Raw genomic sequence first — 19,840 nt, forward strand, 5'->3', positions numbered from 1 at the left:
GTCTGAAATGACAGCTCACTCTAGTCCCAATGCTGCTGCTTCTTACTGTGACATAAGGCTGAGTGTTCACAGCATGCAGGGTCCTGGATGCAGCCTGTATCATCCCAGGCAGAATCACACACACACATCTTTCAGCAGCCCTGAACAGCTCTGACTAAACTCTCCTCACAGGAAGTCTCTGAAAAACTGCCAGCCTCTGATTGGCTCTCACTACCATGTGATGCAGGGTTGAGCAAAGGGCAAAGTGCATTTTTCTACACATATGTTGTATGTATTGTTTTTCTGATAACCTAATAAAGCTTTTGAAAAACAAAAAGAACAAACAAACAAAAAAAATAGCCTTCAGTATCCTGGCATTGCATTGCATCTCAACAGGAACACAATGCACCATATTTTCCAATGCATACTTGAATGCATGGCCTCACCTTGGCAGGAAACCCATATATGGGCATGTATTTTTGAGGCTCCATCATGCTAATTTCCACTTCCTTGAAATTGTGAGCATCTCATTAGGCCTTAAATTAAAAGTTTTATACATTTACGTCTCTATTCACTATAAGGGGTAAGGGAGGTTTTGAAGTGACTATCTTGCTCTCAGATGTTCTGTTAATCAAGAAAGGGAAACTTCATGTTTGATCCCAGATTTATGATATACAAAATAAACATGGCCATTTCTTTTGAAACAATTTGTCTTTCTTTGAAATGACAGTCTGAGATTAACTAGGCCAACTGTCTTCTGATGAGTGAGAGTGGGGGTTTGATTTACATACAGTGACCTTTTGGAGTTTTACAAATAAAGTGAATTATTTTATGTACACAGCCACATCACCATTAAATAATAATAAGTATACCTGTGTATATCATGTAATAATATTACAAATACCTTGACATAAATCCCCCTTCCAATTTTAAATAGCTGTAGGACACATGTATTTGAATTGGCTTACAGTCAGTGGTATTTGGTGAGTGTGTTGATAGTATGCATCATAGACAGTCTTCTATAAAGAGAGTCCGTTGTTCTTGAGCCTCTATCTTCATCAGCTAGGCATCTTTACACTACAGTATGTCTTTAGTGCATTTGGGGATATGACACTTCATTCTCCCTCTATGACTTAGTTGGGACCTAGGATGGCACACTCGCAACTGATTGATATGGACCCATTTATCTATGAAACTATCATTTTTGGGGATCCTTATTTTATAGGCCACTGGAGATATTTTGTCAGTAATGACAAAAGGACCTTTCCATGATGGGAGAAATTTCTTCTCCTTAACCTGATCTCTTCCAAAGTTATAAAGATAAACTTTACCATTTATTTCATATTCCTTTATGGACATTTTGAGATCATAATAGGTTTTAGTGGCAGTTGCAGCTTTCTCTAAGTTCCTTTGAGCAAATGCAAAGGCATATTGCAGGTGCTTTCTTAGTTTCTCCACATATTGATGCGTATTGGCAGCGTTTATCAAGTTCTGGTCTGATGTACGGTACAGTAGATGCTGAGGTAGAATCATTCTTCTACCAGTCATCAGTTCAAAAGGTGACATCTTGGTAGCACTACTTAGAGTTGCTCTTAATGCCATTAAGACTAGAGATAGTTTTACATCCCAGTCTTTACCCGTTTCACTCACAAACTTTTTGAGGATTTTAACAATGGACTGGTTGTAACGCTCTACTGTACCACTTGAGGCAGCTCTATAAGCAATATGGAGCTTTCTTTTTACCCCTAGTATTTTCTACATTTTGGTCACCACTTCGCTAGTGAAGTGGGTTCCCCGATCTGATTTGATTCTTTGGGGCAAACCAAATCTGGAAAATACGTTTTTGATGAGCAATGCTGTGCATGTTTTAGCACTATTGTTAGGTGCACTGATGCACTCTACCCATTTAGTGAACAGGCATGTCACTGTTAACATGTATTTGTTACCTCTTGATGACCTTGTTACTGGACCAATAAAATCAATTTGTATATCTGACCATGGAATTACCATCCCTCTTTTCTGCAATGGCTCTCTATGCATTGGCGCAGTGGGTTGAAACTGTGGGCAGATTAAACAACGTTGACAGTAGGTTTGAACATCTTTCAACATGTGTGGCCAGAAGGCATAGTCACGCAATATTTAATACGTGAGTTTGGCACCACGATGACCAGATGTGGGAGCATCATGGGCATGTTGAAGCATGAGACCTCTGAACTTGGTGGGTACTACCCATTGCTGGATGCCAGTTTTGGAGGTTCTAATTATCAAACCATCCTGTAACTTAAATTGTGATCTGGATTTTATTAAGATCTTTTGAGATGGGGTTGCTTTCAGGATCTTCTATGTGTTTATAGAAGATACCTACAATTGGGTCTTCTTTTTGACTAGTGATCAGGTCCTCACTAGGAGAATCCTGACTCCATTGTACAAGGTTAGGCTCACTCTGTTGTTTTGCCTGGTTACTGGTAATGGCTTCTACCTGAATTGCGCCCATTAAGTGGTCGATATTAAGGAGTTTTCCAGTTATGGCTCCTTGTTTGGCTAATGAATCTGCAAGATCATTGCCTTCCTTATCAGGACCTAGCACCCTGGAATGACCCTTGGTCTTCTTCCACTGTATGGTTAAATCATTGGATACCACCAGATTATCAATCTCGCAGAACAACTTGCCATGCTTGACTGGTTTGTGGTTACTTTTCTGCATGCCATTTCTTTTCCAAGTTGGCAGGTATTCAACAAAACTGTCACGCACATAATTTGAGTCAGAAATGATTACAAATTCATGAATACCATGTTCAATAGCCAATTCAATGGTTTTTACAACAGCAGTAAGTTCTGCCACTTGACTGGATCTTGGTCCAATGTTGAAACCTATAGATATATTTGGGAATACATTTGCCCAAGTTATACCAATGCCAGTGACTAATCAGCGCTCATTATTAATAGTGGCATGGTAAGAACAACCATCAACATATACCCAAGGTAATGTTTGACAATGGTCCTCATTGTATATTTTATATGGTGAAAGCAATTGTTCCTCCAGGAAATCATCTTCTGATAATTCTTCCCCAGGATCCTTAGCAGTACAGTCGTGGAGCTCAGCATGCCCCTGTGCGACTGGATTCTATTTATTATGCTTGTAGCGAATTTCTAAAGGCCAGCCTTGTAAGGAAAGAGTCCACGCTGTTATGCGGCTATTAGAAAAATTCCCGTCTCTTATTCTCTCACTTTGCAAGTATAGCAAAGGCTGGTGAACCGTTTCTACAATAATTTTCTTGCCCTGTATGTAGCTGTGGAAATTTTGTAGAGCCCATACAGTAGATAAGAGGGCTTTTTCGCAATCGCTAAATTTTATTTCTACTGGGGATAGAGTTTTGCTCACATAAGCAATGACTTTGCCTAAATTATCATGCTTTTGGTATAAAACAGCACTCATGCTTATATCTGTGTAACCTGTTTCTAAGTAGAAAGGTTTACCACCTTCAGGGTATGCTAAGCAAGGTGCTTGAGTGAGTTTTCTCTTCAGCTTTCTGATGGCTGTCTCTTGAGTCTCATTCCAGTGCCATTTCACATCCTTCTTTAGAAGAAGTAGTAGTGGTTTAGCTAATTCTGCATAGTTATCAATGAATTTGCAAGAATAATTCATCATACCCAAGAATGATCTCAATTCCTTTAAGTTAGTTGGGTTTTTAGAATTTACTATAGCTTCCACCTTTTTCTTCTGAGGATTTAGCACTTCAGAAGTAACTTCATGTCCCAAGAAGTTTACACAAGTGCGGCACCATTAAGCTTTTTGTAGGGATAATTTGACACCTGCCTTTTTAAGTTGGCTGAGGACGTGTTTAAGCTCTGCTATGTGTTTTTCAAAGTCTGTGCTTTTGATTAAAACATCATCAACATAAGATAAGGTCCCCCTTTCCAGAGCATCAGGCATAGCCTTATGAATGAATACAGCAAATTCATGTACAGAATTTATGTATCCAAAAGGAAGTCTCTGAAATGCATACTGGACCTTTTGGAATGAGAACGCCAGCTTATACTGGTCCTCATCATGTACCTTTATGGTCCAATATCCCTGTGCACAATCAATGGCAGTGAATATTCTGGATCCCTGCATCTGCGCTAGGCACGGGTCAATATATAGCACAGGCCAGCCAGACATGTACACTCGTTTGTTTAGCTGTCTTAAGTCAGCACACAAATGCCATTGCCCATTGGGCTTAAGAACACCTAGAATAGGATTGTTATAAGAGCTGTGCACCAGTCGGATAATATCGCTGAATAGACTGAATAGCAAATAGACCCTCTGTTATAGAGGCAAATGATTGTTATATTAATTGTTCTTCAGTTAAGTATCCTTCATGTATTAGCCCAATTATATTATTCTGGAATCCAAAAGTGTATATCCTGTGGGGTCATGTTATGTACAATATCATGTATTGGAATAGTTCCAATAATTATCATAGGAGTAGAGGCCATTGTTATACCCAGATTTTGTATTCTATGGGAGAGGCAAATTAGTGTTTCAGAAGTTTTTAATTTCTGACCTCTTTTTACCTGTAAGGATAAGAGGAATTTATCAGCCCCAGCAGGGATTACAACATCATTAGACACCTGCATATTCACAGCATATGGCAATTGCTGGTTTGATTTCAGGGCTGCATTTTCATCCTGAAATAATTCAGGGTCCCCCTTTAACCTGCTCCAGAGGCAAGAGTTAATTAAATCTATTTGTATGGCATATCTATGTAAGAGATCATTGCCAACGTATATTTGATTATGGGGAGTATTTAGAACTAAAAACAGGTGCTTCACTGACTTATTACCTATAGAGATGGATAATAAGCACTTAGCTGTGATGTTATAGCTTTCAAACCTGTCATCCAGGCTGTGGACACAGTGGTCTTGGGGAGAAAGATATTTAATCACTTTAGGTTCAGCTATCTGCGCTAATAAGCCTTCGCTTATATAGCTAGCTTCCTGTTTTAACTTCAATTTGGCATACTTTGTTGTACAAAGGTCATGCACTTGTATAGGGATAAATAGATCCCTGCAAGGTATTGAGCGGGCCCCCCCCCCCTTAGGGATTTTATGATCCCGCTTGTGGAGAGATATGGTTAATACATCGCCGTCTAAGGAAATATTCGCTATCTTTCAAGGCGAAATTTTAAAAGTATTACCATCAGAGCCATTTAAAGGAGTCTGATCATCTATCTATAGGATAGTGATTTCAGGTACAGAGTTATTCCTGAAATGAATCTCCACAGCATCTGGTTTCTCTTCCACCACGTGACAGTTATGTCGGGGGCGAGATATACCGGATTGCTCATAATTTATTGGCCGTTTTACTTGTGACCAAATTAGAATGCGAGCTCAATCTGATTGGCTGATTGGATCAGCCAATAGGATTGAACTTGATTCTGATTGGCTGATTCCATCAGCCAATCAGAATATTCCTACCTTAATTCCGATTGGCTGATAGAATCCTATCAGCCAATCGGAATTCGAGGGACGCCATCTTGGATGACGTCCCTTAAAGGAACCGTCATTCGTCGGGAGACAACGGAAGAAGAGGATGGATCCGCGTCGGCTGCTTCAAGATGGACCCGCTCCGCACCGGATGGAAGAAGATCGAAGATGCCGCTTGGAGAAGATGTTTGCCGGTCCGGATGTCCTCTTCTTGCCGGATAGGAGGAAGACTTTGGACCCTCTTCTGGACCTCTTCAGCACCGGATGCCAGGACGGATCGGTGATACCTGGATGGTGAAGACAAGGTAGGAAGATCTTCAGAGGCTTAGTGTTAGGTTTATTTAAGGGGGGTTTGGGTTAGATTAGGGGTATGTGGGTGGTGGGTTGTAATGTTGGGGGGGTATTGTATTATTTTTTTTACAGGCAAAAGAGCTGATTTTCTTGGGGCATGCCCCGCAAAGGGCCCTGTTCAGGGCTGGTAAGGTAAAAGAGCTTTTAACTCTATTAATTTAGAATAGGGTAGGGCATTTTTTTATTTTGGGGGTCTTTGTTATTTTATTAGGGGGATTAGAGTAGGTGTAATTAGTTTAAAATTGTTGTAATATTTTTCTTATGTTTGTAAATATTTTTTTATTTTTTGTAACTTAGTTCTTTTTTATTTTTTGTACTTTAGTTAGTTTATGTAATTGTAGTTATTTGTAGCAATTGTATTTAATTTATTTATTGATAGTGTAGTGTTAGGTTAATTGTAGGTAATTGTAGGTATTTTATTTAATTAATTTATTGATAGGGTAGTGTTAAGTTTAATTATAACTTAGGTTAGGATTTATTTTACAGGTAATTTTGTTATTATTTTAACTAGGTAACTATTAAATAGTTCTTAACTATTTAATAGCTATTGTACCTGGTTAAAATAATTACAAAGTTGCCTGTAAAATAAATATTAATCCTAAAATAGCTATAATATAATTATAATTTATATTGTAGCTATATTAGGATTTATTTTACAGGTAAGTATTTAGCTTTAAATAGGAATAATTTATTTAATAAGAGATAATTAATTTCGTTAGATTTAAATTATATTTAAGTTAGGGGGGTGTTAGTGTTAGGGTTAGACTTAGCTTTAGGGGTTAATCCATTTATTATAGTAGCGATGAGCTCCGGTCATCAGATTAGGGGTTAATAATTGAAGGTAGGTGTCGGCGATGTTAGGGAGGGCAGATTAGGGGTTAATACTATTTATGATAGGGTTAGTGAGGCGGATTAGGGGTTAATAACTTTATTATAGTAGCGGTGCGGTCCGCTCGGCAGATTAGGGGTTAATAAGTGTAGGCAGGTGGAGGCGACGTTGTGGGGGGCAGATTAGGGGTTAATAAATATAACATTTGGGTCGGCGGTGTTAGGGGCAGCAGATTAGGGGTACATAAGGATAACGTAGGTGGCGGCGCTTTGCGGTCGGAAGATTAGGGGTTAATTATTGTAAGTAGCTGGCGGCGACGTTGTGGGGGGCAGGTTAGGGGTTAATAAATATAATACAGGGGTCGGCGGGGTTAGGGGCAGCAGATTAGGGGTACATAAGTATAACGTAGGTGGCGGTCGGCAGATTAGGGGTTAAAAAATGTTAATCGAGTGTCGGCGATGTGGTTTAGGGGTACATAGGTAGTTTATGGGTGTTAGTGTACTTTAGGGTACAGTAGTTAAGAGCTTTATGAACCGGCGTTAGCCCAGAAAGCTCTTAACTCCTGCTATTTTCCGGCGGCTGGAGTTTTGTCGTTAGAGCTCTAACGCTCACTTCAGAAACGACTCTAAATACCGGCGTTAGGAAGATCCCATTGAAAAGATAGGATACGCAATTGACGTAAGGGGATCTGCGGTATGGAAAAGTCACGGCTGAAAAGTGAGCGTTAGACCCTTTAATCACTGACTCCAAATACCGGCGGTAGCCTAAAACCAGCGTTAGGAGCCTCTAACGCTGGTTTTCACGGCTACCGCCGAACTCTAAATCTAGGCCTAAGATAGCTACAATATAACTAATAGTTACAATTGTATCTATCTCCGGATTTATTTTTATTTTACAGGTTTGTATTTTACAAGTTTGTATTTATTTTAACTAGGTACAATAGTTATTAAATAGTTATTAACTATTCAATAGCTACCTAGTTAAAATAAGTACAAATTTACCTGTAAAATAAACCCTAACCTAAGTTACAATTACACTTAACACTACACTATAATTAAATGCAATTAAATTAAATAAACTAAAGTACAAAAAAACACTAAATTACAGAAAATAAAAAAGAAATTACAAATTTTTAAACTAATTACACATAATCTAATCCCCCTAATAAAATAAAAAAGCCCCCCAGAATAATAAAATTCCCTACCCTATACTAAATTACAAATAGCCCTTAAAAGGGCCTTTTGCAGGGCATTGTCCCAAAGTAATCAGCTCTTTTACCTGTAAAAAAAAATACAATACCCCACCCCCAACATTAAAACCCACCACCCACACACCCAACCCTACTCTAAAACCCACCCAATCCCGCCTTAAAAAAAACCTAACACTACCCCATTGAAGATCCCCCTACCTTGAGCCGTCTTCACCCAGCCGGGCACAAGTGGACGTCCAGAGTGGCAGAAATCTTCATCCTGTCCGGCCAGAAGAGGACATCCAGACCGGCAGAAATCTTCATCTAGGTGGCATCTTGTATCTTCTTCCATCCGTAGTGGAGCGGTTCCATCTTGAAGACATCCAACGCGGAGCATCCTCTTCCATCCGACGGCGACTGAAGAATGAAGGTACTTTAAGTGACGTCATCCAAGATGGCGTCCCTTCAATTCCGATTGGCTGATAGAATCCTATCAGCAAATCGGAATAAAGGTAGGAAAAATCATATTGGCTGATGCAATCAGACAATAGGATTGAAGTTCAATCCTATTGGCTGATCCAATCAGACAATAGGATTGAGCTTGCATTCTACAGTATTGGCTGATTAGAACAGCCAATAGAATGCAAGATCAATCCTATTGGCTGATTGCATCAGCCAATAGGATTTTTCCTACCTTAATTCCGATTGGCTGATTTTATCAGCCAATCGGAATTGAAGGGACGCCATCTTGGATGACGTCACTTAAAGGAACCTTCATTCTTCAGTCACTGTCAGATGGAAGAGGATGCTCCGCGTCGGATGTCTTCAAGATGGACTCGCTCCGCTCCGGATGGATGAAGATAGAAGATGCCGTCTGGATGAAGACTTCTGCCGCTTGGAGGACCACTTGTGCCCGGCTGGGTGAAGACGGCTCAAGGTAGGGTGATCTTCAAGGGGGTTGTGTTAGGTTTTTTTAAGGGGGGGATTGGGTGGGTTTTATAGTAGGGTTGGGTGTGAGAGTGGTAGGTTTTAATGTTGGGGGGGATATTGTATTTTTTTTACAGGTAAAAGAGCTGATTACTTTGGGGCAATGCCTGGCAAAAGGCCCTTTAAAGGGCTATTTGTAATTTAGTATAGGGTAGGGAATTTTATTATTTTGGGGGGCTTTTTTATTTTATTAGGGGGATTAGATTAGGTGTAATTAGTTTTAAAAAATTGTAATTCTTTTTTATTTTCTGTAATTTAGTGGGGGGTTTTTGTACTTTAGTTTATTTTATTTAATTGTAGTTAATTGTAGGTAATTTATGTAATGAATTTAATGATAGTGTAGTGTTAGGTGTAATTGTAATTTAGGTTAGGATTTATTTTACAGGTAAATTTGTACTTATTTTAACTAGGGAGTTATTAAATAGTTAATAACTATTTAATAACTATTCTACCTAGTTAAAATAAATACAAAGTTGCCTGTAAAATAAATATAAACCCTAAAATAGATACAAATGTAACTATTAGTTATATTGTATCTAGCTTAAGGTTTATTATATTAGTAAGTATTTAGTTTTAAATAGGATTTATTTATTTAATTGTATTAAATTTATTTAGATGTATTTAAATTATTTTTAAGTTAGGGGGGTGTTAGGGTTAGACTTAGGTTTAGGGGTTAATAAATTTATTATAGTGGTGGCGACATTGGCGGCAACATATTAGGGGTTAATAAATTTAATATAGTTGCGGCGACGTTGGGGGGGGCAGATTAGGAGTTAATAAATATAATGTAGGGTTCAGCGATGTTGGGGGCAGTAGATTAGGGGTTCATAGGGATAATGTAGGTGGCGGCGGTGTCCGGAGCGGCAGATTAGGGGTTAATAATATAATGTAGGTGGCGACGATGTCGGGTGCGGCAGATTAGGGGTTAATAAGTGTAAGATTAGGGGTGTTTAGACTCGGGGTTCATGTTAGGGTGTTAGGTGCAGACATAAAATTAATTTCCCCATAGGAAACAATGGGGCTGCGTTAGGAGCTGAACGCTGCTTTTTTGCAGGTGTTAGTTTTTTTTTCAGCCAGCTCAGCCCCATTGTTTCCTATGGGGAAATCGTGCACGAGCATGTTTTGTGGGGTGTTAGCTCATTTAGCTGTGAGTAGTACCCGTGGGATAGAATAGTTGCCTGAGACCGAGTATCAATTAATCCCATGAAAGGATTGGAGACTGAATCTTGCAGCTCAGCTAATACATAATATCTTCCTGCAGTTTCTACCATTTCACACATAAAATTGGCATGATTGCACTCTTGTGGGTTTCGCCACATGTTACCTGAATCCGCTGAGTTACCTGATACAGAAGAGACTTCACTCTTACCGGTTCCCTCTATAACAGGGTCGACTGGGTTCTTGTGTACTGCATCTGTGGAAACAAGGTTAAGAGAATGCTGCAAAGGAAGGGATTTGTTAATGCTTTCTGGTCGAGGTTGCTCGTCATCACAGCTAAATTGTCCGTTTCCGGTCTGTGGGGAGAGAATATGATTAGTACCATTATTGACATTTATCATTTTATTTTGTATATCTCTCCCCTCCCTTTCAGGGGATACTGTAATATTTATGACTGTGCCTGTGGCCCACTGCTGGCCACTGGCTGTACCCGTAAAAAAGGATTGTTAGGTTGCTGAGCCGTAAATGCTTGACTCATATTAGCGACTTGTTCGCTCAACTGAATTAGCTGGGCACTAAGCTGATCTACTTGATCGTACAAGTTACCTTTACCCCTGGGCCTATCCCTTGATGCCCCATAGTAGTGATTCCTGGGCCCTTGGGTCCCCTCAGAATCAGGGCCGCTGTTTCTATCCTGTCGTGGTTGCCCCTGGGGTTCAACTTGTTCAGCGTTAGTATTTTGGTGAGCACTATTTACTTGGGGTGTCTGGTTACCCTGAGTATTTTCACCACTTATTGTATCTACCCTTGCGGGGATACCAATTATTTTGTGGGTATTCTCTTTGGGAGTAATTATTTACCTGAGTATGTGCCCCACTTTGGGTATAGTCTCTCTGTGCCTCAGCCCGTGTTGGGGGAGGGGTAGAGTTAAACCTCTGTGGAGATGGCCTGTTTCCTCTGGCCACCTCCGCATAGGTTTTCTTTTTAGACTCCAAATTGAGGGGGCTAGGTGACACCCTAGTTTTGGCCACTAATTTAGGATTGGGCTTTTTCTCTCTTTTATCCCCCTGTTCACTGGACTGCTGATTAGAGTATAACTTTGTACTCTCTTTGATCAGCCATTCCAATGAGCAGTTCTCATCAAAATCTCTAGCTAAATTAATTTTGATGGGTGCGGGCAGTGCTTAAAAAAATAAATCCACAAATTCTGAGCATTCAAATATGGGATTATCTTCAGCCATACTGTACGCACTTTTCAGTATAGAAAGGAACTCTATGGGGCTTTGATTTGCACTACATTTTAAACCACATACAGCTATTTTCACAGCAGTTTTAGTGCGATGTTGCCCGAATTCCTTTCTGCACTGTCGCTTTGTCTCATCCCATGAATGAATATTTATATCCTTTTGTGAAGCAAAGAATTTGTGATATTTACCTTCAAATACCCAGGGTAGAAATTCAATTTTTAACTGCACACTTGTAACACTCATTATAGATAAAGCTTTTTCAAAGGCCTCTAAGTGGTCAATTATAGAAGTGGCCCCCCCTTTGGAAAATAGACGTACTGCATTCTTTAGGAATTTAATTATTGTAGGGGTGTCATATACTTTATTTAGTACATTACTGGATTTCATTGGGAACTTATTGTTTGAGTTAGGTGCCTTTCATCTGTCCTATCTTTACTATGCTGAAATCTTACCCGTGTATTTTTATATGGGCTGTCTGAGAAGCTAGCCCCCCTTTCTGACCCGATATAGTAACTGACCTCTTCCTCTGAGGCGTAATAATCATCTTGTCCTCCAGAGTTAGCTAATTGCCTAGGGGAAAAAGTTATCTCTGGGCCTGAATTAGGGCTATAATTTGGGTACTTTTGTCTATCCTCCCACCTGGTATCTTGAAACTCATTTCTGACCCAGTCCTTAATTGAGTTAAACATTTCAGCATTAGTTATTACTTAAAGGTTCCTTATTACCGCTGATTTGTCTCTTTAATTTATTTATTTCTTGTTCATATCCTTTTTCAGCCTCACGATATCTAGCTTTTAAAGTTTTATTTTGATTTTGGCATTTTTCATATTCTTCTTCTAAAGCTTTAAATTCAGCCACTAATTTCTGATTATATTTATTTAAGTCAGAAACCTTTTTATTAGCTTCTAGAACCTCTATCTTTCCGTGAATAAAGGCTTCTTCAAATTCTCGTAATGAATCATTTTCATCCCTTAGCCGTCCTAATTGTCTGTCTTGTCCTGCCATTTGGCTAGACATCTCACAGCTCAAATACATTAGGATCGGCCAAGTTTTGAAAATTAATTCATCACGCCCTCTAAATTCCATGCATTTATTAAGTTGCAGTAAAATTTGGTATAATTCACCATCTTCAACCCACATATCTCTAACTAAATCTTTGGCCTTAGCTTTACACCCCTTAATATACATGGAGACATCATCCCCAATATCAAGTCTAGTCATGAGGTGGTTCATGGCTTCTAATTTGAGAGTTTTTGCCTGAACCATTTCATGGACAGAGGATCTTGGGGAGGGCACAATTTCATCATGTACAGAAACGCTAGCATTACTTTTTTGCTGAAGACATCGTTATTTTAGTGTTGTACTTAAAGGACCAGTCAACACATTAGATTTGCATAATCAACAAATGCAAGATAACAAGACAATGCAATAGCACTTAGTCTGAACTTCAAATGAGTAGTAGATTTTTTTTATAACAAATTTCAAAGTTATGTATATTTCCACTCCCCTTGTACCATGTGATAGCAATCAGCCAATCACAAATGCATATACGTATAGTCTGTGAATTCTTGCACATGCTCAGTAGGATCTGGTGACTCAAAAATTGTAAATATAAAAGACTGTGCACATTTTTTTTTAATAGAAGTAAATTGGAAAGTTGTTTAAAATGACATGCTGTATCTGAATCATGAAAATTTAATTTAACCTGAGTGTCCCTTTAATAAGATAAAAACGCTAATACAATTTTGACCAATAAGAGAGGAAAAAAATATATATTAAAAAAAATATATATTAATATTAATTTTGAAATATGAAAAATTAATATTTCAGCAATTTTTCAAAATTATTTTTTAATAATATTTCAAGATATTAATATTAACTCTGAAACATTTAATCTCAACCAAAAATAATAATAATAGTTTTTTTCTTTTAGATTATTTTTTTTTCCCAATAATAATTTCTATTTATTACAAATATATTATATCAATGTCATAAATATTAATAATATCTCACGCAATGCCTCCAAATAATATGCCAGTATATGGCCGGGTTATAACACAATATATTTAATAATTATCATTTAAAATAAACCCCCAATAAAATACATATACTAAGACAATAACATTAATATCAATTCCTGAATTCTTTTTATTAGTTGATATTTATAGACACACTGAAATATATTTGTAAGAACCAGAATATGAGTCAAACTATATAGTGATTAAACTGTTGCAATACTCTTTACAAGGCAAACCAAATTGTAACTTTTTAACTAGCCTTATTCACAATAAAATGTCATTCAATTAACACAATGAGATTCCCAGATATTTAGCTGCTAACATTCAAGCAATATAATCAGATATTTAGCCACAATTTATCCTATATAATTCCAATTTAAATATCAGAAATTGTATATACTATTTGTGTAAAAAAACAATTCCTATGCTAATTTATCTAAGCTATAATAAATTCTTAGTCACTTATAATTAAAATCAATTCTAAGACATATATATCTATATTTTGCAAAGATAAATTACTTAGCATACCAAAAGACAAACTTAACACTAAACAGGACTATGAATGTAAGCTAAAATACAAACTGCTCTCTTTAATCTATTACTTACAGCAGCAATGAATGTTTGTTTTAAATGTTTACCTATGTTTAAAATATTAAAAAGTAGAACAACCATACATCACCAAAAATGACCAAATCGATAATTCAGCTCCCAAATTTGTTCCACCTCATATGAAAATAAGTGTAATTGCAATTGATAAGAGAAAGTATGGCCCACTTTGCTTATAGTTTGACTGTGTCCCACGCAACAGTTTTCAGTCAGTTTAGCAAAATCATCAGCAGCCTCCTTTCTCATCCTGCATTCCAGCTAATATTGTCTAATCATAGGTGAGAAAAATGGGAGGCCCTTTGAAAACCTTGTCCCTTCTTATTGGTTCATTTTGGGAAATGTATCTTTTAACAGTCAAATCTTTTGGCTGTAATATTGGACCATGGCCATCGGGGGGCAGCATGACAAACAGCAATACAGTCCTAACATTTATTTTATACTGCTAATATCTCCCTATATAATGATTATTTTAAACATACTATAATTTATTGCATTTATCACATAGAATATTAATTATAGATTGGGTAGTATCATATCATTTTTCTGATTACCCCGATACCAAACACATTATGTTTTTAACATTATATTATATCAAAGTAATTTATATTGCTAACTGATAAGCTTAAAATCCATTTAAAATTGTCTTCAGTATCCTGGCATTGCATTGCATCTCAACAGGAACACAATGCACTTCATAAGTCCAATGCATACTTAAATGCATGGCCCTACCAGCTGCAGACCTAAAATAAAATAATAGTGTTATTTATATTTTTCATTTAACAGACATTCATATTTAATATTATACGAACAGACAATTTCATATCCATTAATGTTCTTCCTGTCATTTTCCATTAGCTTCCTGGAACACAGAGAAATAATATTTATCTTTAATTCAATAGTTCATTATTTGTATATATCAATGTATTTATTTTTGAACACAGTGAATATTTATTTAATATATTATGTCCCAGCTCAATACATATATACATATATGTGTTATTTGAATTATTTCAAACACAACTGAAAAACTGGCATCATTCCTTTTGCAAGATTTATTTATTTTTATTTATGCCATACAGGGACTTTAAATGCCAATTTGTCTGAGGTCTCCACATGGGAAACTCCATAGGGGATCATTTAACTTGTGGTTGTTAAAAATTACAGTTCTTGAAAATGTTTGTGTTTTCAAACCTTCTCCCAGACGGATCGGCTCCTCACCTTACCTTGGCAGGAAACCCATATATATGGGCATGTATTTTTGAGGCTCAATCATGCTAATTTACACTTTCTTGAAATTGTGAGCATCTCATTAGGCCTTAAATTAAAAGTTTTAGACATTTACGTCTCTATTCACTGTATAGGGCAAGGAATGTTTTGAAGTGACTATCTTGCTCTCAGATGTTCTGTTAATCAAGAAAGGGAAACTTCATGTTTGATCCCAGATTTATGATATACAAAATAAACATAGCCATTTCTTTTGAAACAATTTGTCTTTCTTTGAAATGACAGTCTGAGATTAACTAGGCCAACTGTCTTCTGATGAGTGAGAGTGGGGGTTTGATTTAAATACAGTGAGCTTTTGGAGTTTTACAAATAAAGGGAATTATTTTATGTACACAGCCACATCACCATTAAATAATCATATGTATACCTGTGTATATCATCTAATAATATTTCAAATACCTTGACAAAGCAGAACTATTATAGAATAATAAGTCTTCAATATATCATAAGATTCAAGATTTTGCCTGATTTTCCAGTGCCCTTGACATAAAAAAGGGTTCCTACCTAAAACTATTAAATAGTCAGATGTTCTGCACATATCTGCAATACATATGTTTGTATATTTATATATGAGGACACAAAGAATATCTGTCAATGACAGCAGCAACTGGATCACCTGAAAACCCCTAGCAGTTATGTCCATGCTTATTTCAGTGTAGGCCTCCATTTCCCAAGTTGCCTATTTGCCTCATTTGTCAGTGCCATAATGGTCTAGCTATCTATAATAGGACCACTACTTGGATAAACAGACAAGCCTCCCTTAGAAAATGTAACCCACACTGTATAAATGTAAACCTCAAAATCCTCACATTTTCATATATGACGTGAAAAAATACGCTCATCATACTGTAACACACCTAGTAATGAAGGCTTAATTACAGAATATTGAGAACTTGAAAAACAGCCCTATGTTGTTTTTAAAAAAGCAAAAAATTTGAAGAATATTCTATCCCCTAGTACGTTTAGAGATTCAAAACCAAAACCAAAAAACTATAGTCAAAGGGATCTTTTCAAACAAAAAAAATCACAGGATTCTATCCATGTATTAGTTGTAAAGCCTATAGGTTTAGCACTAAAACCAAAATAGTAACGTCCAACATCACAAAAAAAGAATATGAAAATAAGAGAATGTATTAGATGCTCAGACAGAAATGTAGTCTATCTAATTCAATGCCCATGTAAGAAACAATATTTGGGGGAGACTACTCGTCCCCTCAAAGATAGGATCCGTGAACACCTATTAAATATCGAACATGGCTTCATGGGCCATCTTCTGTCAAGACATTTTAAAGAAAATCACGATCAAAATACAACATGCTTCAAATATTGGGGTATAAGAAAAGTTTCTGGAAATTGGAGAGGTGGAGATTTAAATAAAAAACTTTTACGTACAGAAGCCAAATTCATTTTCAAATTTAAAACACTAGAACCCCTAGGTTTAAACGCCAAACTTGCTCTTAATTCCATTATGGAGTAAGATATAAATGGATAAATTAGAATATTTACATTCTCTCAGATATCTATTATCTATAAATAATGTTTTCTGTTTCTTGAAAAATGTCCATTTCTTTTGATAGGGGTCCTTTTTTAGTGAATCATATATTTCTAATAATTTATTTACATGAAAGTTGTGATATGAGAAATGTAATAATTTTCTGATCTAAAAATAATAAAAAATCAATACTTTCATAACTTCCCTGATAAAGGACATCATTTTCACATAAAAAATCTTTTTCTTTTTCTCTTACTTTTTTTTCACATGTTTCTCATATTTTTTTAGCATTTATATATATATTTTTTCAAAAGAAATCAAGAAAATTGATTATACTGGATTACACTGGATTATGAAACGAAATAAAGAACAAGTATCATTTAGCGACACATAGGTCACTTCTCACATTCACTTATATAAATTTCTTATTTTCACATAGAAATACAGAATTCGAGATTTAGATATGTTTATTGTATTATATTTTTGCACCCCTTGTTAAATAAACACATAAAAACAATAAATTAAATGATTTAAGATATTAACAATTATGAATTATGAACAATAAGCACCCCACTAGTATGTAATTTTATGAAGTATAAGTCATTCTATTCCTTGAGAGTCTTATAGATAGATGTTTATAATTAGAAATTATATATTTATTTATTTATTAGTATATTGCACTTTGTTTCTTTTTCAGAATTTTTCTTTTATGCTCAGTTTTTATAAAATGCTCAAGAATATCACATTTCAGATATTTTCTATATCCTCAGTGAAATCTATGATCAAAAGAGATTAATACACATGTATTTTGATTGTTTGCGAGAAATTCTTATTCCTTTTTTAAAAAAAATGGGAGGAGAATGTAACTATGGAATTACGAATAAAAGGAGGTATGAGGTGGTCTTTTCAACTCATCTTGAGAAAGGCTGTGAGCAGCTGAAACGCATTGATCAATCAGTTACCTTTGCATTAAGAATTCCAACTAACAGAGCGCTCTGTAACGATTTCGGAATTCCTCAAGAGGTTTGTTTGCAAGTAAGTGCCTAGAATTTGCTACCATACGTTACCAGGATCTACTTACATTTGCAACCTTGTATCAAAGCAGCAAGTCTGTTTTAAAGGATCAAGATAGTTTCTCAAAGAATCAAGGTAAAAAATCCCCACTCATTGACACCCGACAATCCAGCTCCCAGATTGGTTGAACAACCCACCATGTGACCCGGAACTCAGTGAGCGAAATACAAGGTAACGCTAAGACGCTAAACCTGCATGAAATAAGGGCTCACCGGAGGGTCGAGACGTGCTGTTTCAGTGGATAAGCAAAGCGTGGAGAGATTGAGCTGAATACTGGTTTGGGATCCAGGGTGAGTGGTGACTTCTATACGAATATTCATTGTTGGCACATTTAATGCAATACTTTTTAACCCCATACCTCCACCACCAATATTAATATATCAGAATTTTACTAGTACTTTCCTTTGATATTGTGGACAAACAAATTAACTTTTCAATTGAATAAACTTTCCATACCTTTTCACATGAACTTTATCGCACCTTTTTGGATACAGTACTATTGATTGATTTTTTATATATATATTTTTTTCTGAGCATTTTAAATGTACCGGTGGTCACTATACATGTTTTCTTTTTAGTTTATATGTTTTTATGTCTATTAAATTGTTATCAGTTTTAACTCCTTTTAGTTTCATTATTTGTATAATATACCATTGCACATTGACCTCTTTTAGCAGCTTTTTTAGAGCACCTTACCATTATTATTCTCTTCAGGTATATTTGTGGTATTATACCTATTTAGAGTTGCAATTGCTAAGGTTTAAACAGGCTTTTTAGTGTTAGTCAGGGCGAAACAACCTGCCTATAGTGAATAAACACTTTACATTTGTAGTATTACAATATATTATTCCCCTGCAAGACACCACTCTTTTTGTACTGGGTTTGTATATAAGCAGAACTACTATATAATAATAAGTCTTCCATATATCATAAGATTCAAGATTTTGATTTCCCAGTGCCCTTGACATATAAAAAAAGGGTTCCTACCTAAAATTATTAAATGGTCAGATGTTCTGCACATATCTGCAATACATATGTTTGTATATTTATATATGAGGACACAAAGAATATTTGTCAATGAAAGCAGCAACTGGATCACCCGAAACCCCCTAGCAGTTATGTCCATGCTTATTTCAGTGCAGGCCTCCATTTCCCAAGTTGTCTATTTTCCTCATTTGTCAGTGCCATAATGGTCTAGCTATCTATAATAGAACCACTACTTGGATAAACAGACAAGCCTCCTGTCATGATACAATCATGGGGAGTAGTTGATGCCTGGATTGGCTGCTCAGCAGAGGTGGTATTGTCTCAGTTTAGAAGGGGTTAAGGTGAACTGTTATTTCTTTGTGTGGAATCTGTATTCAGAGAAGCTGTGGGCTGAGACCCCTTCCCCCTCCTTAGCCAAATGCTGTTTGTGTAACTGTGTGTAGGAATACAGAACACTCCTCCCCTTGATGACTGATAGTGGGAGCTAAGACTTGTTTTGCATTGGCTGAAGTCGTTGTAAATCATGGCTAGGGCGTTGTCTTTGACAAGACAAAGGAAAGTTAGGTTTAGGTTTGCAACAGCAGGACTTTTTGGTCAGAACTGCCCTTGGGACCAAGCGACTAACATCTGAATTGGCAGCTCTCCACATATCTAAAGGAATTTTATAATAAGTAAGATATTGTGTAATTCTTTTCATGTCCCATTTTGTTTTTAAAGAACTGTAGCTTTGCATTTGTATGTTATTTTGAGTGTCTTTATAAGTTTGCACTGTGTAACCTGTATTGATATTTTTGTTATTAAACGCATAGAAAATCCCATTCTGTCTTTTGGGCTCTAATATCCGAATTCACACTCCTGCTGAGACAAGGTTAAAGGCACGTTACCTAAGTATTAAATAGTGTGAGTTTTTAAGGGGTTCCCCAAAACTCCCCTTTAATTTAAAAGTTTTGGTGGTGGCAGCAGGGAAATTGTTAATTAGAGCAGTGTGGACAAGATCTGGGGGCTAATGTGGTGTCTCTTTTGAGGTCCTTTTGCAGAGTTGCAAGGATAAGGGAACCAGAGCTGTGTGCCATTAACCCCATCATGCACAGAAAAGAAAAAAGTCCCAGGTCGGCTCCTCCTAAAAACAGCTTTATTGGATTTTGTAAAACCAAGACGATAAGTATACAG

This window comes from Bombina bombina, chromosome 5 (assembly GCF_027579735.1).
Source record: "Bombina bombina isolate aBomBom1 chromosome 5, aBomBom1.pri, whole genome shotgun sequence".
Taxonomy (NCBI): domain Eukaryota; kingdom Metazoa; phylum Chordata; class Amphibia; order Anura; family Bombinatoridae; genus Bombina; species Bombina bombina.